General features: G+C 41.1%; 1 protein-coding gene across 1 annotated transcript in view; it reads left to right on the forward strand.

Annotated features, from left to right (window-relative positions):
• Positions 1–26,932, forward strand: part of SND1 (staphylococcal nuclease and tudor domain containing 1) — an 840,361-nt gene that overhangs the window by 555,207 nt on the left and 258,222 nt on the right. The gene's annotated exons all lie outside the window — the stretch shown is intronic.

Below are 26,932 nucleotides of genomic sequence, written 5' to 3' on the forward strand. Positions count from 1 at the left end.
AAGGGAGCAAGTAAGAGACCATTGTAGTTAGAGCTTGCATGCATCGCCTCAGTGCTGCTGAATCTGTGTGATGCTTCAGCACTCCCTGGCAGATTTAACCACTTTCAGACCGGACCATTTTGCTGGCTTAAGGCCAGACCACTTTTTGCGGTTCGGCACTGTGTCACTTTAACTGACAATTGCGCGGTTGTGCGACGTGGCTCCCAAACAAAATTGACGTCCTTTTTTTTCCCACAAATAGAGATTTCTTTGGGTGGTATTTGATCACCCCTGCGGCTTTTATTTTTTGCGCTTTAAACAAAAATAGAGTGATAATTTAGAAAAAAACACATTATTTTTTACTTTTTGTTATAATAAATATTCCCCAAAAATATATATAAAATGCTGGGCAGAGGTGGCACAGCTTACTCTGGCTCTCAGCGGAGTCAGCTGTCAATCTGGCAGCTGGGTAGATTCCGACAAATAGCTGGTAAAGGGCAGTAGCTGGCTATAAGCTTACTCTGGGTCACAGGAGTGCAAAAGTAACTGTACTCTGAAACTATTAGCACCAGTCCGGCAAAGCTGGGGGGTTGGGAGGAGAATAGAGCTGACACACATCCGCTCTCCTCCCCTTCTAAGTAATGTGCCGTCATTTCCGGGTCCGCATTGACGGAATGTAATGCAGTGTGGGTGGTGTGCATTGTAGTGGAGCACAGGGGAGGAAAGTTACACCCCCCCCAATAAAATTGAGCCCCCCCCACTCACAAGTACAAACATAAATGCATGGGGCGCCTGCACCTGAAAACGTTGATTGCAATACATGTTACATATTGCCACGCATGCCGGTAGAAGAGCCATAATTCTAACACCAGACCACCTTTGTAACGCTAAATCGATGACCTATAGGGGCTTTTAAAGCGTTGCTTATGGAAAATATAGGATATTGGCATATTTAAGGTTTGACATGTTGTGTATCTCTTTGGTGTAACTTTGGTTTATTGATATTTTACCAACAAATTGGTTAATTGATTGCCTTTTTGTACCCCCTAAAATTCTAATGCGTGTTTTTTTACTGAAATGTGTCTTCCTGACCTTTGCGGTAATATCGTGTGACATAAAAAAAAAATTGCAACTACCACTATTTTATTCTCTAGGGTGTCTACATAAAATCCCCAAACCTATATATTATGAATGTTATTTTCAGGCCTAATTTTTTTGTAAACTTGCAAAAATTGCAAAAAAATGGCTGAAGGGGGTTAAATAAAAGTTCACATGTTAAATTTGTAAGATTTGTTAACCCCTTCACACTGACCTAACGCAAATATGTGGCCTTAGGCTTGAAGGGGTTGTACTGGAGGTACAATTTTTTTTCTTTTTTTTTTTGAGCTGATGGTCAGTTTTTTGTGATAACCAATGCGGCTAAGCAGCCTGGCTGTTATCCCAAGCAGCAGGAGGGGACACCACCTGCCACTTTCCACAACTCGCCTGGGGCCTCCCATCCCACCAGGAGGCCCAAGCGACCAGCCGGCACGTCTGCCAGCTGGCCCGGAGAGATGAAGGAAGCCAGAATTGGCTTAGATCAGGTCTCGGATCTAGTAAGTAACCCATCATTACATCACTTCCGGTTTAACATAGACTTGGATGCCAAATTTAAAGAAATTAAAGCATTCAAAACAGCCAAACTTGGCGTTTTAAATGCTTTTAAGTGCAAAGGAGGGATTTGGAGTCTTAACCACTTCCCAGCCGGCCAATGCACATATACGGCCGGGTGGGAGCCGTCTACTCCTGATAGGACGTTCAGGAACGTCCATCAGAAGTAGCGGGATCGCGCGCGCGTGCCCGCGCAGCGGCGCGATCCCGATGCGCCCGTGTCACCCGGACACGGCGCATCTCAGATCGGCAGGAGGGCTCTGTGATTGGCCCTCCTGATCACATGACGGCCGTGTCCAATCACGGCCGTCATGTGATGTAAACAAACAGCCGGTTGCTAGGCAATCGGCTCCTCCTCTCCTCACACAGAAGTCATCGCTGAGGAGAGGAGAGCAGATCGCTGCAGCCGGCTGATGATCAGTGAGTATGAGCTGTTTTTTACAGCTTTTTACTCACTGATCACCAGTCTAGTGTACACACAAATCGCCACACAGTAAACACACCACACAGTATAAACACAATGTCCCCAAAACATACATGCCCCCAAATAATAAAAACACATGTCCCTAATAATAAAAACATGTCCCCCACATATGTCCCACTAAAATCACATGTCCCAATGATTATCTGCACACATAGGTACGTGATCACCTGCACACATATGTACATGATAATTTGCGTACATATGTCCGTGATCACACAAACCAATTATTATACACTAAACGGAATTTTTTTTACCAAAAACATGTAGCAGAATACATTTTGACTTAAATTTATGACAAAATTAGATTTTATTGGATTTCTTTTAAAATAGAAAAAATAAAATATTTTTTTTTTTCCAAATTTCCGCTTTTTTGCGCTTATATCGCAAAAAATAAAAAACGGAGTCGTGAATAAATACCACCAAAATAAAGCTCTATTTGTGCGAACAAAATGATAAAAATTTCATTTGGGTACAGTGTAGCATGACTGCGCAATTGTCACTGAAAGCGCTAGAGCGCTAAAGGCTGAAAATTGGGCTGGGAAGGAAGGGGGCGGAAGTGCCCTGTATTGAAGTGGTTAATAGACCCCAGATCTCTCCATAAAGAGTACCTGTCACAAGAAGGGATGGTTACATTCCTTCTAACAGCAATAAGAGATCAGTGTTTTTGTTTTTTGTTAAAGGGACAGTGTGAAATAAAAATAAACAGTGATTAACTGAAACGGCTGTGTAGGCGGTTTTAAATTGGGCGAGGAAGAGTCAGTGTCACAGATCATACACCATGGCAAGAGTTGAGTACAGCAACAAGATACAAGGTAGTTATACTGCATCAGCATGGTCTCCCCCAGGCAAATATTTCAAAGCAGACTGGGGTTTCCCGATGTGCTGTTCAAGCTTTTTTGAAGAAGCACAAAGAAACTGGCAACACTGAGGACTGTAGATGCAGTGGTCGGCCAATGAAAAATTCATGCAGCAGAGAGGACCCATCACGCTTTCTTCACTTCACTTTGACATCCGAAGATATCCAGCAGTGCCATCAGCACAGAACTAACAAACAAGTGGGGCCCAGGTACACTCCTCTATTGTCTGGAGAAGTCTAGCCTGAAGTGGTCTCCATGAAAGAATTGCAGTCAAAGAGCAATACCTTCGACATGGAAACTAGGCTAAGCGTCTTAACTGTGCATAAAAACATATGAACTAGGTGGCAGAAAAATGGCAGCAGGTGCTCTGAACTGGTGAGCAAAATATATGAAAAATGTGTCTGTAGCAGGAGGCAGTTTGTTTGCCAAAGGGCTGAAGAGTGAGACAATAATGAGTATCTACAGGCAACGGTGAAGCATTTTGGAGGTTCCTTTCAAGCTTGAGGTTACATTTTTGCAAATGTAGTTGGTTTGGTCAGAATCTATGGTGTCCTCAGTGCTAAGAGATGCAGGCAGATATCTATCCATCATGCCATACCATCAGGGAGGTGTGCGAGTGGCCCCAAATTTATTCTTCAGGACAAGATGTCAAACATACAGCCATGTCATTCGTAACCATCTTCAGAGTATGGAACAACAAAGATGATGGTTTGGGCCCCCACAGGGCCCTGGTTTCAATATAATTGAGTCTGTCTGGAATTACATGAAGAGACTGAAGTATTTGAGGCAGCCTACAACCACAGAAGATCTGTGGTTCCAAGATGATTGGAATAACCCACCTGCCGAGTTCCTTCAAAAACCTGTGTACCTAGAAGAATAGATGCTGTTTTTAAGGCAAAGGGTGGCCACACCAAATACTGATATGCTTTGGATTTCTCTTCTGTTCACTTTTTTTTTTCACTTTTTTTTACTCTTTTTTTCACTCTTTTTTCACTTTTTTTTCACTCTTTTTTCACTTTTTTTTGTGTTGCACTTATTTTGTTGATGAAAAAAAGGAAAACAAAGCTGTTAACACTTCTATTTCTGAAAGCATTCTTCTTGATTCACAGCATTTTTTCACATCTGCCTAAAATGTTTGCACAGTACTATAAATTAAGGCCATATTTTGACATTTGTTTCACTAGTGGCTCACTTGTCTTTTACTGCGACATTCGAGCATAACTGGGGCAGTTAAATGGTAAACCTAGATCACCACACCAATTGATGCGGTTTTAAGGCAAAGGGTGGTCACACCACACATCTTCTGTTTTCTTTCTATTTTGCAAATTGATTAAAAAGAAAAAAAAGTAAGGCTTCTATTTCTGAAATCATTAAGTTACAGCATTTTTCCCACCTGTCTAAAACTTTTGTACATTTTGTGTATGTGTGTGTATATGTATGTGTGTGTGTGTGTGTGTGTGTGTGTGTGTATGTATATGTATATATATATATATAAATTTTTTTTTTTTGTTTGATAAAACAAGCTAAAGATATTTCGCCTTTTCTCTTTGCTGTAAGCCTTAGGCATTGTTTCACTTGGCTGCTGGTGTCATGTTGAATATCCTGTGACATATCATGTAAGTCATTCGGTGTCATTCATAGGAACCCGTGATGATATATGGCAGCTGGCACTGCTGACTTATTTTTAAAGGTGTATTCTCTGGGACTGGTATTCCTTCACTAGCCTGTAACCAGCATGTAGCCAGTGAAGTCTCTTTACCTTATGGCACCAATGCAATGCTACATTCACTGATAAATAGCTTTACCCACAGTACTGAAGCACACTAACAGATGCATGAGCTTTTCGTGCCATTTTAAGTTAGGTGGCATTGAAAAAAATATATTGAATAATGCTCAAATGCTGATAGAGGTCAAATATTCTCTGTGTGTAACAGATGCTAAGTTCATAGCTTACATTCTCTATTTATACAATTCTGTATATCTACTGATCACCTGCATCTCATGAGAAATCTGAACCCTTATAACCAGAAAGATTTCCATGCTTCGTGTATACAGTAGCTCATAAGAAACATTGTGGTATAAAACCTGTATATGCTTACTGCCTGCAAGATTAGTATTACTATGCCCCAGCCTAGTACAGGATATGCTGAAAGATTTGACCATAAATGATGGCCAGGTGATCCTATCCTGGGCTTTGACATGTGCGATCTTCAATAATGAGACTTTGAAGCCTTCACTATAAATGGTAGTGTCATTACAGGGCAGGCTTCTTAGCATTTTATCTGTACCAGGATTCATTTATCAGCCCCCGCTTCACACTGCAAATAAGAAAAACGTATTTTTGGCGTGTTGCTGGCAAAGGATAAGATTTGGTCTATGTAAAATGAGCTGAGAAGTTTTCAAAAGTCAGTTTTTAGTTTCAAACATTTTGCAACTACCTGCCAATCAGTTCTTAATATATTCAACACTCATTACGTCTGGTTTTGCCAGTAGCAAATTGTCAATCTAGTTACTATTTTTTTTATTTTTTTTGTCATCTTTATTTGGTAAATAACTTAAGGTTTTAAGTTTTATATTAAAACCTCTATCGGGCAGCCATTTTAATCCCATTGAGCATCGTCTTAACATTTAATACACGTAGACGTAACTTTTTGGTTTGGATCATTACAACTAGTGCTTAATTTACCAATACAGACCTATTACTTTAGGTGGCAGAAGTTTTTTACTGGATAATTGCCCACTTTTTTTCTTTTGGTTATATGGACATTTCATATAGGCTTATTTATACATTATCAAAACATTCTTAGCTAGGGTAGGAGCAGAAAACACAAGTTAACATTTTGGTTTAAAAGCAATATTCCCAGCAGAGGGGGTGCTACTTAAGGTGTCTTATGTTGGTTGCTTACAGGCTTTAGTGAAGAAGATATGCTAATGTACAATTGTGGGAGATTTTATCACTTAACCACTTAAAGCGAAGGTTCACACAAAAATTGAACCTCTTTTCATAACCCTCCCTACCTCTGGTGTCACATTTGACACCTTTTGGGGGGTGCAGATACCTGTCTAAAACAGCCACTTCTGGGCATAGACTCCCACGGGAGTCTATGCCTCTTCCTGTCCCACCGCTCTGTCTGCTGGGACACACTCTGGTCCCAGAGACAACACAGACCATTTATATTGCACTGCGTGACTCACGCATGCGCAGTAGGGAACCGGGATATGAAGCCGCAAGCCTTCATTTCCTGATTCCCATAGCGAAGATGGCGGCAGCATCCGAGGGACGGTTCGGTCTCGGGTACTGACATCGCGGGACCCTGTGACAGTCGAGTGTCCTTATTTTAAAAGTCAGCAGCTGCAGTATTTGGACCGAACCACTTTGAGATTTGTTAAACCGTTTGTTTTTTTTCTTTGCTATAATATTACTTGGAACCCCCAAACATTATACATTTCTTTTCTAACACCCTAGAGAATAAAATGGCAGTTGTTGCAATACTTTGTCGCACCGCATTTGCGTAGCGGTCTTACAAGTGAACTTTTTTTGTAAAAAAAAATTTTTGAATGAAAAAATAAGACAACAGTAAAGTTAGCCCAATTTTTTTTTTTTTTTCATATTGTGAAAAATAATGTTACGCCAAGTAAATTACCCTTAATCTACATATGCGATGTTTAAAAAAATTCTACATGTTGCATGTTTTAAGTTAGAGGAGGTCTAGGGCTAGAATTATTTCTCTCATTCTACCAATCTTAGCGATACCTCACATGTGTGGTTTAAACAGTTTTCATATGTGCGTATGTGTTTGCTGCTGCACACGAGCTTGTTCGGACGGGGCGCTTTTAAAAAAATTTTTTTTTTTTAGATAAAAGCATGACAGGACCTCTTAAATATGAGATGTGGGGTCAAAAAGACCTCAGATCTTATATTTACACTAAAATGTAATAAAAAAAATAAAATAAATTGTCATGTAAAAAAACCTTTAAAAAAATGGCCCTTTAAGAGCTGTGGGCGGAAGTGACGTTTTTATGTCACTTCCACCCAGCAATTGTATGGAAACGAGTGGGGGCCATCTTCCCCTTACTCATCTCCATACCGGACAGGAGAACACAGGCGATCGCCTTCGTCACTACCGACGGCTCCGGTAAGCGGCTGAGGGCGGCTGGAGGGGGGACCCTCTCCCCCCGCTAAGTGACCTTGTGGCGAATCTGTCGCAGAGACAACTTTTATCTTGTAGTGGGAAGAGGTGGATACCGGGTGGGGTTATGGCAGCTAGCTCCTGCCATAACGATATCCTCCTTCAAACAGCCAACGTAATTCTGCAGCAGTCGGTTCATAAGTGGTTAAACCACTTCCGGACAGCCCTATAGCAGATTTACTGTGGTGTGTGTGTATGTGTGTGTGTATGTGTATATGTATATATATATATATATATATATATATATATATATATATGTATATAGTGCCTTGCGAAAGTATTCGGCACCCTTGAACTTTTCACCCCTTTGCCACATTTCAGGCTTCAAACATAAAGATATAACATTTTTTATTTTTTGTGAAGAATCACTAACAAGTGGGACACAATTGTGAAGTGGAACGAAATCTATTGGATTTTTGAAACTTTTTTAACTAATAAAAAAATGAAAAGTGGGGCGTGCAAAATTATTCGGCCCCCTTGCGTTAATACTTTGTATAGCCACCTTTTGCTGCGATTACAGCTGCAAGTCGCCTGGGGTATGTCTCTATCAGTTTTGCACATCGAGAGACTGAAATTCTTGCCCATTCTTCCTTGCAAAACAGCTCGAGCTCAGTGAGGTTGGATGGAGAGCGTTTGTGAACAGCAGTTTTCAGCTCTTTCCACAGATTCTCGATTGGATTCAGGTCTGGACTTTGACTTGGCCATTCTAACACCTGGATACGTTTATTTGTGAACCATTCCTTTGTAGATTTTGCTGTATGTTTGGGATCATTGTCTTGTTGGAAGATAAATCTCCGTCCCAGTTTCAGGTCTTTTGCAGACTCCAACAGGTTCCCCTCAATTTTAACCATCTTCCCTGTCCCTGCTGAAGAAAAGCAGGCCCAAACCATGATGCTGCCACCACCATGTTTGACAGTGGGGATGGTGTGTTGAGGGTGAGGAGCTGTGTTGCTTTTACGCCAAACATATCGTTTTGCATTGTGGGCAAAAAGTTTGATTTTGGTTTCATCTGACCAGAGCACCTTCTTCCACATGTTTGGTGCGTCTCCCAGGTGACTTGTGGCAAACTTTAGACAAGACTTTTTATGGATATCTTTGAGAAATGGCTTTCTTCTTGCCACTCTTCCATAAAGGCCAGATTTGTGCAGTGTACGACTGATTGTTGTCCTATGGACAGACTCTCCCACCTCAGCTGTACTTCTCTGCAGTTCATCCAGAGTGATCATGGGCCTCTTGGCTGCATCTCTGATCAGTCTTCTTGTCTGAGCTGAAAGTTTAGAGGGACGGCCAGGTCTTGGTAGATTTACAGTGGTTTGATACTCCCATTTCAAAATGATCGCTTGCACAGTGCTCCTTGGGATGTTTAAAGCTTGGAAAATCTTTTTGTATCCAAATCCGGCTTTAAACTTCTCCACAACAGTATTACGGACCTGCCTGGTGTGTTCCTTGGTCTTCATGATGCTCTCTGCACTTTCAACAGAACCCTGAGACTATCACAGAGCAGGTGCATTTATACAGAGACTTGATTACACACAGGTGGATTCTATTTATCACCATCAGTCATTTAGGACAACATTGGATCATTCAGAGATCCTCGAACTTCTGGAGTGAATTTGCTGCACTGAAAGTAAAGGGGCCGAATAATTTTGCACGCACCACTTTTCAGTTTATTTGCTAAAAAAGTTTAAATTATCCAATAGATTTCGTTCCACTTCACAATTGTGTCCCACTTGTTGGTGATTCTTCACAAAAAATTAAAATTTTATATCTTTATGTTTGAAGCCTGAAATGTGGCAAAAGGTTGAAAAGTTCAAGGGGGCCGAATACTGTGTGTGTGTGTATATGTATATATATATATTTATCCTGTACTTCTGCCTACAGGGGGCACATGGCTTCTGCTGTGATTACTAGCATTAATATCTGTTACCAGTGGTTTCTGCACAGTGTATACACAATTGGGCTTGGTTTATTTATGAAGAGCAGCTGTTTGTATGCTCAGATCTTGAAATCACTAGCTAATGTATATAGACTTTTTTATTGCAGTTTTAATTGTTGTAGCTGTGATCAGTGGCTACTTTAGTCCATGGATAATCTGAAATATACAGAGAATGTCTGTCATAGACCTTTCAAAGTAGATGAAACTGATGTCTGAGAAGATTCAGCATATAAATATGTTTTAAGTCTCTCCTTATGCAACCATGTTTTCCTATAATATAGGCAGATCATTTTTTTTTCCTTTTTATGGATATTCTTGTCAATATAAAAGCACAAAGGATTCTCAGTCTGCTTTGAAGCTCTAATGGTTACAGGAAGTTGTATTTCTTCTTTATTTAAGGCCAACATAATTCATTGAGCTTTACATTGAAATCCACAGTTATAGAGCTATTTACATCAGTAGTTTGTGGTGGTTGATTTGGGGAGATGAAAACTGAATTTCAGATGTTTTTATTTTTTATTTTAGTTCTGTAAGATTTTTGGTTGCATTCTATGTTTAGTGGGTACTTCAGAAAGCCATCATTTGTTTTTATTCAAGTATCATTATGTGGAATTGACGCATCATTTTTGCATTTGAAGTAGTCTGATGTAGTAAGCAAACTCTGGTGCAGTTTCAGAAAACACACTTTCTATGTATGGAGAGACTTGAGCTAAGGGCCTAATGCCCATGCTAGTAGTCATCATACAGGTCAAATTAAAATGATAATTTTTGTCCTCTTCTGCTGTTCAGCATTAAACACCTGCCTGGCAATGTTGGGGACAGTCTAAGCATGCCTCCCACAGACTCCGTGAGATCTTAAACCAGAATGTCCCTTAAGCCTGGTACACACTTAAAAATGTTACTAAACACAAGACTCTGATTTCACTATATCTGATCTCCCACAGAATGTGGAAAGGCAATTATTTTAGTAAATATATACTGCTAAATACCTTTTCTCATCAGTAAATAGCAGTCTTGTGCTGCTATCAGTGTCTAGCCAAGCCCTGGTTAAAGCTTTTAGGAGAAGTTTTCATTCTCCTCTTAATGTCCTTTTGAGGCTGCTTGACTCCTGACCCACTGTCTGGACAGTGCTGATTGGCCCTGTGCTGATTACATCCACCCTCCAACCCCCCCTCCCCCCCCAAAAAAAACTCTCTCTAGCAATACACACCAAACTGAGCATGTGCAGAGTGCCCCCGAGGCTCTGTACTTTGAGATGGATTGGGGTTTGGTGAAGGGGAGGATCAGAGAAGACGGGATCAAACAGCCTTTTTACACACAGTGCAGCATTAACCCCGCTGAGATATTGTGTCCCGACGGGGGGGGGGGGGGGTGGACTGCTCCTCACCAGGACACACTGGTCAGCGCTCGCAGCTGTTGGCTGCCAGGGCTGATCAGATGCTGGTTTTCCAGCATGCCCATTCGACAGAAGTAAGACAGGGTGCTGTACACACTGGCCACAATTCAGCCAGTGTGTACCAGGCTTAACACTTTAGTTTAAAGAGTATATTACAATCCTCCCAAGTTTCTGTAAAAATGCTTTCTGTATCTTTACAACTGTCTTTAGAAAATATTGACTATCCAGGCTTCTTCTGTGGTATTCCAAATCTTTTTTTTTTTATGTTACCCATAGATAATGTATAGGACAATACCACTTGAAAGAGCCAAAAAAAAAAGTAAAGTAATTAGAAGGTTAGGGCCCAAGAAATAATGTGAAATGCTTACAAACATTTATGTACATGTCTGATTTTTGTTTTTTTTATTTTTTTTTCCTAGGTTTTAATAGATTAGAATGGTTAAAACCCCTGTCCATGTTTTGCTGTCTGTACTGTATTGGGGAGATTTGTTTTATTTCCATTCATGGAGATGTAACAGGAAATGAGAAGAAATCTCGCTTTAGCCCTTGTAGATCTGGACTTCAGTATACTGTAGGAGCCCTGTGTACAACAAGCATTTACAAAACTTTCCGGACACTGTGCTGCACTGTGTTGCTTTGACAATTTTGCAGACAATAATGGTTGTGCTGACTGTTTAAACAAGCTGCTAGCTACATTCAGTAAGCTTCAGCACTACTTGAGACTTGTTAAAAGCACGTAGAAGCCTACTAGCTACTTGTTAAACACTTTTGCTCCCACAGTCTGTATATTAAAGCTCTCTGGCATGATGCCCTGTGCAGAAGATACATTAATATATGTTCTTATGTTTGAGAACCAGCAGCCAACGCTTTTTGACATTGACAATTGGGAATCTGTCAGAGAAGTTTCCAATCGTGATATGCAACTTGCTGGATCACTAGATAAAAATACAAGAAATAAAGTCTAGACAAGTAAACTAATCTAGCTGTCATATCTTAGAATTAGTAAGCTGCAATATAATGTTTGCTTTTACATTTAATACTGCTTTAAAGGAGAAGTACAGTCAAAGCTCATTTGGCTTTACTTCTACTCTGGATCACAGGAATGCAGTTCTGCATTACTTTGACCTGTTTTCTGCCAACAGCAAGCCAAAGCCTGCTGCTGCAAGCTGACATGACAGGGCTGGTCCAGGCATGGGGTAAAGATTGTGACAATATGGTTGGAATCCACCCAGGAGCCTGGACCGGCACCTGGCTGAGCCTCTCAGCAAGCCACGGAGAGGTTGAGCCAGCTGCTGCCACCCCACCCACAGCCCAGCGCTGGAGGGGAGAACAGAGGGACAATGACCGACAGTCGGACCTCTCTGCTTAGTGGCTGGGAGAACTGAGTGATCAGTGCTGTTTGATCTCTCAGCCTTAGTGCTGGCAGAGGACAGATGCAGCATCGCATTGATGCTGCAGTCACCTAGGTAACTTTTTTTTAAAAATCCCTTGTTTTTAAAAAATTTCAGTCAATACACTTTGAGACTTTGATAGATATTGGTCTGCAGCAGGACACGTTTGCACCAGTGAGAATAAAAAAAAACAGATTAAGCGACACAAGACATCTGTTGTTCAAAGCAGGGCTAGTACTGGTTGATGAAAAAGGTAATTTTTTTTTTTTTTTTTTGCTGCTACTTTATTTAAGCCAATCTAATTGTAAAAGAAAATAAATGAAATCCACAGCTAAATATGTGCTGAAACTACACTGTAGCTAAAGCTGTTGGCTTTAAAAAAAAAAAAAAAAAAAACTGCTTCAGAACACCACATATAGCTTTAAGGCATCCCGCAAGCATGTTCTATAAAGGATATGTTTATTTTCAATGTCACCCTTAAAGCTGCATAAAAAAGACCATTCCTCTCCCATTTTTAGTTTTATTTTGTGCATGTTGCATATGGCAGTTCCCAGCTTCTTGTGGTGTTTTTTTTTTTTTTTTTTTAAAGGGGGTGTGTTTATTGGTCAAAAAAAATATATACAGAATTTGTTTTTAAGCAGGCTTTGCCCACCCATAGACTTCAGTGGGATGTTCTGCTAAATTTGGATTTGCTATATTTCAAACTGGACTCCTGGAACCCTTAATTGAATCCCAGGCAGATTTGTGCATCATTATTTTTCTGAGTTTTCTATGCAGCATTATGCACAGAACTCTCAGAAGAGCTCCACAGACTCCACATCATGCCCTGCTCTTAACCCTAAAACCTGAGGATCTGTAGAATAAAATGATGATTGTTGCAATGTTTGTCAGATGACGTTTGCACACCCGAATTAGTACATCTAAATTTTAAGTAAAACATACAGTTCTATGTACCCTTGCAGATTAAAGACAAAGACCATCATCTTCTGTGTCCCCAGCTACAGCGGTTTGACAGCTCTGAACCTGAAAGTGCGCAGATCTGATCACTTCCGGGCCCATTTTTTTGAAGGGGAAATAAAGTAGTTGGATGTAGAGGGGCCTTAGGAAAAGTGGGTGGCTTTAGTCACCCAGATCACATTTAAAGAAAACAGTTGGGAGTCTGATTAAAGCAGAAACAAGCATGCATCTACGGTTGTCCCTGAGCTTGTTCAGTTACTGCTCTGCTACGTGAGGCAGTAAAACAATTAGAGTTTAAAATGTAGTGCGATGTAAACACTGTTGTGTCCAACAGATAGCAGTATCCCCCAGCATTTTTAACAGGCCCATTTAAAAATCGCACAGCTGGGCTTATTTTTCACATTGGGTTATTTTACGTGGGTCAAATTCTGAATAACTTTTCTTACGAAAATCAAATAGTGTGTTTTGTGATCCATTGGTGCCATCATTGATTTAGGAATTTGACCAACCAAGCCTTGAATTTTACCTTGTGTTGCTACAGAAAAGAAAATTTGTGGCCAGCGGTCTTATCTTTTCCAGGGCACAGCCCATAAGCATTTCTTTTTGGTTGTATATCTCGTACAATTCTCTCATCATTGATTTCAAAACGTAATTGATTTTCCCAAAAAATTACGACATTCCTGGTCACTGACATCTGATGGCCGTATGAAAATCAGCCCTTGCTGTGGACCACAAATTCTATGAAATTCAAACAAAGAATTTTAGTTAGAAAATCATAACTTTCGCAATTCGACCCGTGTATGGTCAGGTAAATTCTGAACATAATGCAGGCTGTATGTAAATCTTGGATTCCTCCATCCTTGCCATATAGCACAGATGGATAAATCCCCTTGCTGTGTTCTGTATATCCAAAAAGTGTCCTCATCTGATAGTACACTTCCACTGGTTGACCTACATGTTTTCCTTCCGGATCCTTCAATTTTTTTGCCTCAAAGGATGTTGGGTAGGAGGGTGATGACAGGACCACCCATACAGCTAATTCAAATTTGCTAGCTTAAAGCAATGATTACTGTGGCCAAAGTAATTTGTCCTTTCATTTTGCTGTTGCTCTGTAGTAGTAGTAGTGTGATGTATCATGTTAGCCATCCATTAGGCTGGATTCACACCTATGCATTGTTTGTGCTTTTTGCATTTTGCAGATTTGCACTACAGAACGTGTTCCATAGGAAACCATGGTAAATGGACTGCAGTGCAAATCTGCAAAAAGCACTAAAACTGCACCGGTGTGAATCCAGTCTTAACGTTAAATGTTGTCTAAGTGATACCTTTTTTATTTTTCAACTTAAAGTATAACTAAAGGTAAAACCTACTTTTAATTTTGGATAGAGTGGAGAGGGATTGGAACAGATTTGTTGCGGTCTGTACTCCCATTAGGGAGATTCACCTTCTCCATTAGTCTTGTTTACTGTTATCACCTTTAAGATGAAAATTTGAGTTGTCCGCAGAACAGTAATAAAAAGGAAATCTTCCGCAGTGACAACCAATAAATACTTTGAGGCATTTCTATTCCTGCTTTTAGCTATATCTACCCAATGAAACATGGATGGCTAAAAAAAAAAAAAAAAAATCCCTAAATCTAAGGTGGGGGGGGGGGGGGGGTGGTTTGTATTTAGTTCTACATTTAGGTAATCAAATTAAAATATGTCTAACTTCTCAAATAAAGGGTATCGCTTAACTTCAAACTTGCTACAGCAATGTAAAATAGTATGATTGCTTTCTTTGGTCAGCAAGAACCGTTTTTTTTTTTTTTTATGTTTTTAATGCAGTGTTAAATAAGGCCTTCTGTTAGCTGCTCTGATCCCAAAACTAAAAGCTATTTTCCTATGCATTTTTTTGGGAAGCATTATTTGTAAAATATTCGTTCTAATGTAACTGGATTGTTCAGTAAGACAGCAATATATTAACATTTATCTTTTTTATGAATCCACAATCTAGTTTCAATTCTGTAACATTTAACTTTCAGTAATATGAGAATGTTAATGGACAGGTTTATGGATTGGTCCCACAACTGTGACATCTGTATAAACAGCCATGATACATTATGAGCCCTTACTGCCAAGTAAAATCAAAGACCTAAAACTACAATCTGCTTTCTCTATTTTAAAAAGTAATTCTGCACCTTTTTAAACGAATAAATACTGTATCGTTAATTTCTTTAACCACTTAAGGACCGCTCCACGTACATGTACTGCGAAAAGGTGGCCCTTAAGTGCAAAATCGTGTACCTGTACATCGGCTCTGGGGCGTATGCGCGAGCAGCGCTCCCGCTATGATTGGACAAGGCGGGAGCCAATCAGTGGTCTGTAAACAAGGCAGACCGCCGTTCTGTCAGAGAGGATGAGAGAAGTCTATGATTCCTGCTAATCAGGAACACAGATGTCTCTTCCTTGAGTCAGTCTGTCCCCCACACAGTAATAAAGCACACTCAGGGAACACGGTTAACCCTTTGATTGCCCATAAAGTTAACCCCTTCTCTGCCAGTGTCATTTATACACTGACAGTGCATTTTTTTTTTTTTTTTTTTTAGCACTGATCACTGTATTGGTGTCACTGGTCCCCAAAAACTGTCACTTAATCTAGGATCACACCTATGCAGCTGCGTTTGATGCATTTTTCGGTGCATTTTTTGTTTTTATTCATTTTTGCATGCAGTTTTCATGTATTTTAAATTTGTTTTTATATTTAAACTTGCTGTATAAAGCTAGTTGCTAGGGGAGGCGGTTGCGGGAAGCTGCGTCCCTAACAGCCAATGAGTCTTCGGCTGTCGGCAGGGTTCCCGCTGAAAGCTGAATAAAGAAAAAATTTGCCAGAAAGGAAGTGGGGCTCATCCTCCCCCCCCCCCCCCCCACGCTCATACCAGGCCCTTTGGGTCTAGTATAGATATGGAGGGGACCTCCCACGCCATGGGAGGGGGTCCCTTACAAAATCCATATCGGACCCTTATCCGAGCATGCCGCCTGGCTGGTCAGGAAAGGGTGGGGACCAGCAAGAGTGCCCCCCCCCGAACCATACCAGGACGCATGCCCTCCTCATGGGGGGCCTACGGGTGCTATGGGGCAGGGGGGACTCTAAAAAAAATGCATAGATGTGAACGTAGGGTAAGTGTCAGATTTGTCCGCCGCAATGAGGCAGTCCCACTAAAAATCTCCCATCGCTGCAATTACTAGTAAAAACTATTTTAAAAAAAAGTCCATAAAACTATCCCATCGTTTTGTAGATGCTATAACTTTTGTGCAAACCAATCAATATACACTTATTGGGATGACCGTGCAATTGTCAGTTAAAGTAACGCACGTGCTGTATCTCAAAAAATTGCCTAATTGGGAAGGGGGTAAAACCTTCCGGAGCTGAAGTGGTAATTGCATATTGGGCCCCGTGGACATTTGGCCATCTCTCCTAGCTGCCTTCCTCCTGGCAGCAGCGTGTTGGACGTGTATTGCTTTTAGGGAGGTCGAGTGCTTGTTCCTAAATGCCCCCGTCTCTAAACTAATGTGCAGGGACATTTGGAGGGGCATTTTATGTAGCCTTTTTACCCCCACTCTGAATGAAGGAGCTCGGAGGTTATAGACAGCAGCATTGTCAGCCTTTGCAGAGCGGAGTGTTGGATGTACTAGCAAATTTAGATGCACCAACAAATTGATTCCAAACTCCAGCTCACTGAAGTTGCAAAAAAAATTTTTTTGCAATTTTGGTATAAAGGTTTTGCATGAATAAGTGCCCCTGTCAGTGGTAAATGGTTTGTCTCAACACTGGAATTGCTACATTTGCATAAGAGCTTGTTCTATTTAAAAATAGACTTACTGGCTGGATCACCAGAAGAAAAAGGAAAGAAGTCTAAAAAAAAAAAAAAAAACTATAGCAGCCATCACAGCTAAGAATTGGTAAGCTGCAATATAATGTATGCTTTTGGGTTTAATACTACATTTCCAGGGGACCAAGAGCATATAGCATTGACTGGTGGCCTGTTGTCCCCAAAACATAACTCTCTATTTGCTAGTGCCACTCCATCTGAAGATCTTATTATGGCGTTCATTATGTGGTGTTCCTGTGGGGTGAGGAACAGCCAGTACAAAACCGGGTCTCCCACAAGCTCAATGATATGTCACTATTGAATGAACAATCAGTGCTGTTCTGTCACAATAGTAGACTGCTCATACAGATAGTTTTCAGCTCTGAATAAACAGCCACAGATACATTGCACAGAGCGGAAGCTCTGCATGATCTTTTACTATCATGAATGAAGAAGCAGTGTTGTGTGTGCATTCATAAAGGTGACAGAATTGCTAAAAACTGCACCTTTCTATGTATGTCAGGGATGCTTGTGCATCCTTAGCCCTGGCCGATGGATCACAGATTACTGCAGCTCTAAACCTGTCCAACCATGGTGCTTAGAAATGAAGGAAAGCATTGAAACAAGGCCAAAGACTATATGTTCTTGGTCCCAGAAGGAGTCACCCGATCTACCCTATTCACTTGATGCCTGTGAGTAAATGTAGATTGACTTAAAGTGGTAGTAAAGCCCATAACGAATAAATGAAAAAAATAAAATAAAATCCATCTGCAAGTTAATGTTATAATGTGCTTGTATGCACCGCATATTAGCACATTATGGCATACTTGCCTTAAAACAAAGCCTTACAACGGTGCGTTGTCACTGCTGACAAGGGCTTCTATCTTCACCCAGTTTTCTTTGCGTTTGCATGCTCTGGCTGCATGAATGAGCGAGTTGCGAATGCATGCAAATACAATGGTTCAGCAGAAGGGATTCCCCTGTCAACACTGTCTGTTTTGATGGGTGAATCAAGCAAATTTCTTTCCTGCAGCCTGTAGTTGCAGAAAAGAGATTGGCTCCGTGTATGGGCTGCTTAAGACAAAATTTGTTTTTTAGAGCTGCGTTTTTGGTCAGTATTTTAGGTAGCATCTCGTATACCATAAATGTCAGTGGGTCTTTATGGTCTGTAATAGTAACAAAAAAGAAAAGATTGCACAGGCAATGCCATTGACTGATCAGCACCTTAAAAAGTATCACTAGCAGCTTTTTTTTTTTTTTTTTTTTTTTGGTTAGTGGTGGAAAGTTTAGCCCCTGTCAAGTTTTTGTTTTCAATTTTTTTTGCTGGAGTGATTCACCTCCTTTGTCCTGGTGACCATAGGCATTGATGTGAAAATCACATGAGGTAAGGATGGATTTTACGATTAAGGTGGGGGGGGGGGGGGGCTGCATACCTGTACAGAAGGGATTTCTCCTCACATCCTGCCTATTTTTTCAGCTCAAAGTATTTACATTGCCTTGAAAAAGTATTCATAACATTTTCCACATTTTGTCATGTTAAAACAAAATGTAATTGTATATTATGTATTTTATTGGGATTTTATGTGATAGACCAATCTGAGAAGTGTGGCGTATATTTGTATTCATTCTTTACTTTGTAGAACCACATGAATATGCTTTGATCTAAACCATTCCATTGTAGCTCTGGTTGTATGTTTAGGGTTGTTGTCCTGCTGGAAGGTGAACCTTCAGCCCAGTCTCAAGTCTTTTGCAGACTCTGACAGGTTTTCTTCTAAGATTGCCCTGTATTTGGCGGCTTCAATCTTCCCATCAACTCTGATCAGCTTCCCTGTCCCCGCTGAAGAAAAGAATCCCCACATAATGCTGCCAGCACCATGCTCACGGTGGGGATAGTGTGTTAAGACTCATGTCAAGTGTGTTCTGCCACACATAGCATTTTGCTTTTAGGCCAAAAAAGTTCAATTTTGGTCTCATCTGACCGAGAAACTTTTTTTAAACCTGTCTTCTGTATCCCCCACATGGTTTCTCACAAATTGCAAACAGGGTTTCTCTTGGCTTTCTTTCAACAATGGTTTTCTTCTTGCCCCTCTTCCATAAAGGGCAGATTTGTGGAGTGCTCAACTAATAGTTGTCCTGTGGTTACCTGGGCCTCTGGGCTGCTTCTCTGATGAATGCTCTCCTTGCCCAGCCTGTCAGTTTAGGTGGACGGCCATGTCTTGGTAGGTTGTAGTTGTACCATACTCTTTCCATTTTCAGATGATAGCTTGAACAGTGCTCTGAGAGATGTTCAAAGCTTGGGATTTTTTTTTATAACCTAACCCTGCTTTAAACTTCTCCACAACTTTATCCCTGACCTATTAGGTGTTTTCTGTGGCCTTCATGATGCCATTTGTTCCCTAAGGTTCTCAACAAAGCTCTGAGGGATTCACAGAACAGCTGTATTTATACTGAGATTAAATTACACACATCGATTTACGAATTGGGTGACTTCTGAAGGCAATTTGTTCCACTAGATTTTAGTTAGGGCAATCAAATTTTGAAAACCATTTACAGTTTTTCTTTCACTTCACAATGAGACCCCTTTCTCACCACACCGCCCATAGCGTGGGCGGTAAAACGCCGCTATTTTTAGCGGTGTTTTACCGCCGGATTTGCGGCGCGTTTTGGCCACTAGCGGGAGAAAGGGTTAAAACCTCCGGCAATACGCCACAATAGCGGCATTTTGCTGGTGGTATTACAGCGCTGCCCCATTGATTTCAATGGGGAGCAGCGGTGGAGGAGCGGTAAACACACCGCTCTTTCACCGCTCCAAAGAAGCTGCTGGCAGGACTTTTCCCTGACATCCTGCCAGCGCACCGCTGTAGTGTGAAAGCCCTCGGGCTTTCACACTACAAACAATGGTGCAGCTTTTTTAGGGAGGATTGCAGGCGCTATCTTTAATGCTGTAGCGCCTGCAAAACGCCCTGGTGCGAAAGGGGTCTTATTTGCGTTGGTCTCTCACATATAAATACATGTACGTTTTAGGTTGTAACATGACAAAATGTGAAAAATTTCAAGGGGTATGAATACTTTTTCAAAGTACTGTGAAGCTAGAGGGTTAGCATGACAGCCAGGGATTTTACATTTTTGGATTCACTTGCAGGTTGGATGGCAAGCTCATGGCAAGCTTTCTAATGGTTATCCACCAACCCTAGACGTTGGTAAAGAATAATCCACAGCAAACTTCATTCCAGAATATTGTGTATCTAAACCAATAAACAAAAATGTAATATATTGCAACCCACCAAACCTTATATTTGGTAGCTGTGTATGTGTTTTCTTATTTCAGGCTTCTTTTCCCTTATCTTTTACCTGGTTATGCTTCAAATAAAACTGCAAACACTTCTGTCCTGGGTGGATACCCACTCCCGCACGTGTCTGCCTTCATTATGTTCGGAATGGAAAGATTGACACAGTTCAGTTCAACTCACAAGAAGTAAAAGCAAAATAGCAAAATCAACAGGCATCATTTGTACTTGCTAAAAAATGTTATGAAAAATTTAATATACTGCAGCCACCACATCTAAGAACTGAGAAGCTGTAATATACAATTTGTGGTGTTGAGTTTGGTTATCCTTTAAAGGGGATACATCAAATAGGTTACTGAAGGAATCAGGCATTGCACAATTCATTCTGTGTCTCATTTAGCAAAGGGTTTGCAGCAGTTTGTTGTAACCTCTGCACCAACGTTTCAAGACAGCCGAGTGCAGCAGTTTAAGAGGGGAAAAAAAAAATGGTTTCTTGGGTTAGTTTTTTACTCAAAGGGTAGCTCCTCTTCCCTGAAATACTGTAGCATAAACAATCAGAACCACTCTGTAATTTAATGCTAATCGAGTGACTTTTCCTATTTATTCTGCAGAAGCTGTAATTTTCGATGCAGTATGGCAACCTGGAGGCATTTTGTACACAGAATTGTCATTTGCTGCTTGTATGAAGAACTCCGCACCAAGATATGTCAGGTTTTAGGCATCCTCTGCAACAAATAAAATTTTGTTGATCTACTCCCTTGGGGTTAATAACTTCTAAAGGGTTGCAGACACTGCAACTTTTCCCGTCAGAACCCTGAAAGGCCATCAGCTGCTTGTAATTAGTCGTGCTCATTCAGAATCAGTCCTGCACAAGAAATGATCATGCAAAGGGCTAGTTCTTCAGAGCAGAAACACGTAGGGATCTGCCACAAAGTTTTAAATTATTGCAGGATAGATTAATCACCCATATGGGATGTTTTGTTTTGTTTTGTTTTTTCTCATCTAAAGATAGGTGTCAGAAATCCAATAAGCTTTCCAATTCCTGTACACTGAAATCTAACGTAATGTTATCATCTCTGGCCAGTTCATATTTGTTAACTGCAGAACACCTCACCCCTCCGTATGGAGATGGTGGGTGGGCATGGGGGGGGGGGATTCTTCCAATCTGGAAGGCAGCGCTGCTCCTCCACATATACAATACATTTAATCATTGTTGTCTCTCTAGAACAAGAAGTGTTACTTGTTTACCAGATGTGAAAAAAAGATAATCAATTCAACCACCATGTTCAAGGATTGCGAAGATGCGGTGTATTACATTTAGTTTGCGGGTTTAGATGCACACACCAGATGCAGTGGTTTTTGTTTTTTGCTGCGTGAAAAATACATGCACAGTGTTTTCCATGTACTCCAATGGCCCTAGTTCACACCGGTGCAATCAGTTTCTGGTGCAGAAAAAAAAACGTGCATTTTTGTTTTTTTCTGCACAGCGCTTTACTCTGACATAGCAAAACATATCAAAAACGCACTGGAACTGCGTTTGGTGTTAACTGTAAGCAAAAACTCATCCGGGAATGTATCAGGCATGCATTTTTGTGGTGTGAACTAGCCCTTTAGGCACTACTATGAACTAGGGCCATTGAAATATGTGGAAAAGACTGCGCATGCTTTTTTCATGCAGAAAAAAACACACTGGACTGCATCTGGTCTGAACTAGCACAAAGACTCTGAGGCGCAGAGTATGGCGTTTCTTCATCAACCGTTCATATTTCAATAATTAGTCTATTTGTCTTTCTGACCCGGTCTCAGTATTTCACTGCTACTATTTGAGCTGTATTCCTTTGTGGCAAAGTTAATACATCTCACAAATAGTGTAACATTGTGCACAAAATGTCTTTGCCCCATACACATTGGTATTTGGAAATGCTTTTATATCTATCAGTCATACAGTTGTCAGACTGCAAGCAGGAAGCCTCTTTATTGTAGAAGAGATATGCAATGTTTTTCTCTGCACAACAATACACCTACCTGCTTGCTCACTGTGTTTCCATGTAAATTGAGCTACGCATGCGTAGAGTATAGTCATCCCGCGACAGCCAATGAAGACTGTCGAAGACCGGCACCCAGCAGAAGAAACCAGTGAGGGACAAGGACCATTGAAGGAAAGGTAAGTTTGCTGCTCCTTTTTTTTACTGCTGATGATTTAAAGTGATTGTAAAGGCAGATGTTTTTATATCATGCATTAAAAAGCCTTCTGTGTGCAGTACCCCCCCCCCCCCAAGCCCCCAATTACCTGAGCCCCATCTCTATCCAGTTATGTCCATGAGAAACTCGGCTGTCCGGAACTCTCCTTGTTTGGCTGAGAGACAGCAGCGGCGCCGCCATTGACACCCACTGCTGTCAATCAAACTCAGCCAATCAGGAGTGAGAAGGGGTGGGGCCAAACCACAGCACCATGTCTGAGTGGACACATGGAGCTGCAGCTCGGCTCAGGTGCCCCCATAGCAAGCTGCCATTAGAATGGCAAAACCAACTGCACAGAGCAGGTAAGTTTAACGTTTGTTTTAATAAGAAAAAAGAAACCGTTTTACAATCACTTTAACCAAAAAGGGAGAGTAAATCCTTAACAGCAACACATTAGTTGAATAGGGGAGCATAGCACCCTTGTCAGCTTTTTATTGCCGTTTCCTCTTTCAGGTTTTTTTTTTTTCACTTTCGCCGTTTTATAACTATGCTCACTGTGTCAGTTATGAAAAAAAATCTCTGAGCAGTAAATCCCAGCAGGGGTTCTAATCCATGCCAAACTATAAGAAACGTGTTATCTAGACATAAATATTGAATAATTATAGTTAAATAGTTAGACGTAGCAATCATTACCAGGATTTGCATACAAGAGCTAGCTTTGCTGACTTTTTTTTCCCCCTAAGAAGATGCTTAAAGTAAACCTGTGCCCAAATAATACATATGGGAGCTATCTCTGTTACATTTGCACAATAATGTTTTTACCTATTCTAAACAAGCAATAAAATCACTTTAAAAGCTTATTTTAACATGCAGCGGCCCCTCTGAAAAGTTACCCACGGTGGATTGCTTTTTAGGGGGCTGTTGACAGGTGGCTGGGAGGAAATATGCCACCACCTCATTGCTTATTTTAGCCCCCAAATTATCTGAACCATTGATCTGCAAATGATGCATTGCAGGGCGGGTGTGGCGTGGCCACTTTCACTTTGGGTCTGGTACAGCAGCGGTACTGCCCGCTGAATGCAACAGAGGGTTTGCAGTGTCCACATGTGTACAGCCCTCAGTGACTGCAAGTCTTTTCTTTAAACCCCTTTTACACCACTATTTTTAGCAGCGTTTTACCGCCGGATTTGCGGTGCATTTCGGCCTCTAGCGGGGAGCTTTTACCCCCCGCTAGCAGCCGAGAAAGGGTTAAAACCGCCGGCAATATGCCGCAATAGCGGCGTTTTGCCGGCGGTATTACAGCGCTGCCCCATTGATTTCAATGGGGAGCAGCGGTGGAGGAGCGGTAAACACACCACTCCTTCACCGCTCCAAAGAAGCTGCTGGCAGAACTTTTCCCTGACGTCCTGCCAGCGCACCGCTGTAGTGTGAAAGCCCTCGGGGCTTTCACACTACATACAATGGTGCAGCTTCTTTAGGGCGGATTGCAGGCGCTATTTCTAATGCTATAGCGCCTGCAAAACGCCCTGGTGTGAAAGGGGTCTAACAATACAGATGTGAATGAGTGCTTTTGTAACGGCTTGGCCAGATGTGAGGCCAATAAGCAAGTGGCCGAGCCGTGGTAAAATTGGCTCCATCACTTATTGACTGCATGTCTTAACGAGCCCTTAAATTTTTTTTAAAAAAAGCACTCCGTCATTTGTATATTTCTAGCATTACAGAGAAATGGTCAAAACTCACAACACAGACATTGGAAACCACCTCTTCTTCTTTTTCTTTTTTTTTTTTTTTTTTTTTTTTTTTTGAGCAAATTCCTTGTAGCCTGCAAGCCCTCTATTGTAAACAACCAGCAGATGTTTCTAAGCTGTTGGAAACAGACTGCAACCCAATTTAGAGTCTTGTTGTGATCTTTGAGAATTAATACCATCACTTTAAAGTAATTCTTAAATGTAATTTTTTTTCTCTTTCAAATGACCAACATGTACTTACCTGCTCTGTGCAATTGTTTTGCACAGAGCAGCCCTGATCCTCCTGTCCTCAGGTCCTCCACTGACGCTCCTGGCTCCCCCTCCTCCACCCGCTGAGTGCCCCCCTAGCAAGCTTGCTCCCGAGCCTCACTGTCTGCATCTATTTAGGGACTTGGCCTCTCCCTCTGCTCAGTCGCTATGTGTACAATGCGTTATTTAAACCTGACTCCTTGATTTTATTATTTTTTGCCTAGAGTTGGCCTTTAACTGTCAGAATCATTATTGTGCCCTGGAAATGCCACATGTTGCCAGTTTCTTGCTCATGTCAGGCCATTACTTAGAGCAGGATTGCACTGTGTGGCACTACCATAGTTATTCTAATACAAAGTAGAACTCCAGGCTTGCAGCTACTGTTAAAATACTGTCCATTTTGCTTTCCAGTTAATTTAAATGCCAGTCTTGGTCAGCCAATTAACGTGTCTTATGTCTAATTTTCCAATTTTCTATGTCCCCCCTCTACCTCCAGGCTGCGTAAAGCACACAAATCCATTGCTTTACCTCAGCTCAGTCTACAGAGGTGATTTGGAAAGCAGTTGAACCAGGAGCAGTGATCATCCTGGCTATACAATGTGACAGAGGTGTCTGTGTACACCCAGCTTAACTCTGTTTTATCCAATCTGAATATTGGCCCATTCAGCAGGAACCAGGCGACATTCTGACAATGTGTACAGCTGCCTCTCTGACAGAAGCTGGTCTTATGATTGGCTTCTGTTGAGTAGTCTTGCTGGAAGACCAGCAGCCAAACAGTGCTCACAGCCAATGGTTGCGAGCTCTACTCTGTGTGTTCTGGGGGCAAGGGCAATTCCCCTGTCAGAACACAATAGCACATCAGGGCAGATCGCCGCACCAACATCGCTTGTGTTGGAATGGTAATCTGTCAGTTTTTCTCAAGTTTAGCTCACTGGGCTGAACGAAAAAACTAGTGTGTTTGCCCAGCCTTGCAGATGAATCCTTTGGAAGGTAAATTTGTAATTACATTTCAGGTGTGCATTGATCTGTTTGGTTAAAGTCCTTATTTTAGTTACAAATGCATGCTTTAATTTAATTAAACTTTTAATGTGATTCTAAAATATTGTCAAACAGCCCAATCCAGCACCTAAACAGGGAAACTGTTCTTGCAAATCTTCAGCATAAGTGAGAACTTGGAGTTAGCATTGTAAATTGCCCACTACTAACTTCTACGGTCATTTACCTTCCAGCTGGTACATGGGGTTAGGACAGATATTTTAAAAGTTGAAAACGCATCCTAACAAGAACTTTTTTTTGTTGCTTTTAACACACCTTTTCCAACTGTCATTTCTGTTAGTTTTATTACAAGCCCCTTGGTCTTGTAAATAAACAGAAAAAGGCCCTGCTTTGATGCAGTGCACATGAGAAGGTAGAGTTCAGTTTTCCTGACTATAAGTCCTTTGTGTCCTCTTTGGCTAAGAATTCACATTTTCATGCAAGAAGTGCTTGAGCTAAAACAGTGGCGTACAGTAGTAATGGTTGATACTATACAGAACAGCTTATATTTGAACAAACTCCTCTAAGAACTGAGCGACACAGGCTATTTTGTAGTGTACTAAGCTAAAAAAATAATGGTACATGTTACAAGCTATCCCTTGCTTTTCACATAAATGAATATTTTGTTGAATGTTTCTACATTTTAAGGGTCACTCGGGCCTAATTGTCATATGTAAAGGTTTCTATACTTCATTGGGTTGGGCCATGCACATGTACATTTTTAATTTAGTAGAAATCAGATACCTCCATCCCACTATGTGCACAGATAGAATACAGTAGCCTGGCAGGGGAAATTTGTCTGTCAGCCATCAGAATATCCAAACAGTGCCTGCATCTGATTTGATGCCGGAGCTGTTCTGATGCCAGTTTTCCAACGTGTTTCTTCAACAAACGTTGATCGACTTTTTGGTGAAAGGCCTATGCACTACTGGGATTATGGCTGAGCCAGCAGGAATGAGCTGAAATTTAAGAAGTGTATAGCATGGTTCCAAAAAATGTAGGCATAGCCTAGAGATTTATCAATGTTTCTGCACAGGAAAGCTGAGCAATCAGGGGCAAGAAAGACAAATGTTCTGGAACGTCTTGATTCATAAATCCCTTCCTCTACTGTTCAGTAGTAGCACCACACTTGCCATTGACTGCTTCTTAGTTGGGTGTGTTTTTTAGGTGGGAAATTATTGCAGCAGCTTGATAAATCTGTGCAGTTGTTTGTATAACTTTCCAGAATTCAAGTGTCAGGAAATTTAAACGCACATAAAAACTGATGCAAATCCTTTTCTAAATTAGATTCTGCTGAAAATGCTCCACAGTAGCCGATTTCTGTTGATAACTTGCTTTTCAAATCATTATCTCAGTGTATCTCTTCTGGTTGTCTGTTTGGACAGTCGTGCCTATCAACATACTATTATGAACCAGTGAACTTTTTTCAAAGCATTTTGTGCCCATAGTGTCCTGATCGATAAGGCGCAGATGGCAAATCAATGCAGTAAAACCTTCCGAGACTATTATTACACAATCCACAAGCTTAGATGTACACAGACCAGCATATGTAAACGCAGCATTCTGACTTTGACGCAGCAGCATTGAAAACAATACCAAGAAAAAGACTGACTGCAATGTGGTGACAGGGACAGAGATTTGCTGGGAGGTAACATCTGTTAATAGAAAGCAGGGCACCAGAGACTGTGATATTGTTGGTTGAGTAGAACTCCAGGTGACCTTGTCTAAGCTCTTACATTTTA

Source organism: Lithobates pipiens, unplaced genomic scaffold, assembly GCF_037356315.1.
Source record: "Lithobates pipiens isolate NorthernLeopardFrog02 unplaced genomic scaffold, aLitPip1_a1.2 Scaffold_8, whole genome shotgun sequence".
Classification (NCBI taxonomy): domain Eukaryota; kingdom Metazoa; phylum Chordata; class Amphibia; order Anura; family Ranidae; genus Lithobates; species Lithobates pipiens.